This window comes from Lipotes vexillifer, unplaced genomic scaffold (genome assembly GCF_000442215.2).
Source record: "Lipotes vexillifer unplaced genomic scaffold, Lipotes_vexillifer_v1.1 scaffold1011, whole genome shotgun sequence".
NCBI lineage: Eukaryota > Metazoa > Chordata > Mammalia > Artiodactyla > Lipotidae > Lipotes > Lipotes vexillifer.
The window spans coordinates 3,239,210-3,239,793 of record NW_006787698.1 but is presented as its reverse complement, the minus strand read 5'-3'; positions in this window follow the sequence as shown (position 1 = coordinate 3,239,793).

Genomic DNA, 584 nt, shown 5'->3' with positions numbered 1-584 from the left:
TGTGCTTGGGGATGGTGCCAAGGCTAGCCGTGCATAACCTCATTTCTTTATCACAGCATCCCTTGGAGGGAGGCCTTGTCACTGTCTCCCTTTGCACAGAGGAGAAAAACAGAGGCTTCTAGAAGCTGCATATGGACACCCTACACACACACCCAATAGTAGAGTCCAGAAGCTTAGCTGGCCTCCATGGAACAACTGGCCGTGTTCTCCCTTCTAGCCGAAGAGGACTGAATGAAGGTCAGGGTCAAAGGTAGCTTCTGGCAGGCACATGCAGGGGAGTGGAGGAGCCATGAGCAGCTGGCGCAGGGTTGTGTTGGGGGGGCACACCTGAAGGCGCTTTCTCAGGTACCTGCAGGGAGCCGCCTTGAACTTGGCTGGGTTCAGCCTGCCCCTCTCAGGAGGAAGGCCAACGCCAGATCTATAAGTGATGCGGACCGAGCTCTAAAAGTGAAGCCCCAGCAGAGCCTGGAAATTGTTGCTGGAGCACATACCTGGTGATGGTCGGGGCTGGGGATGGGCGCCCAAGAGGCTGGGACTACACACACACACACACACACACACACACACACACACACACACACAAC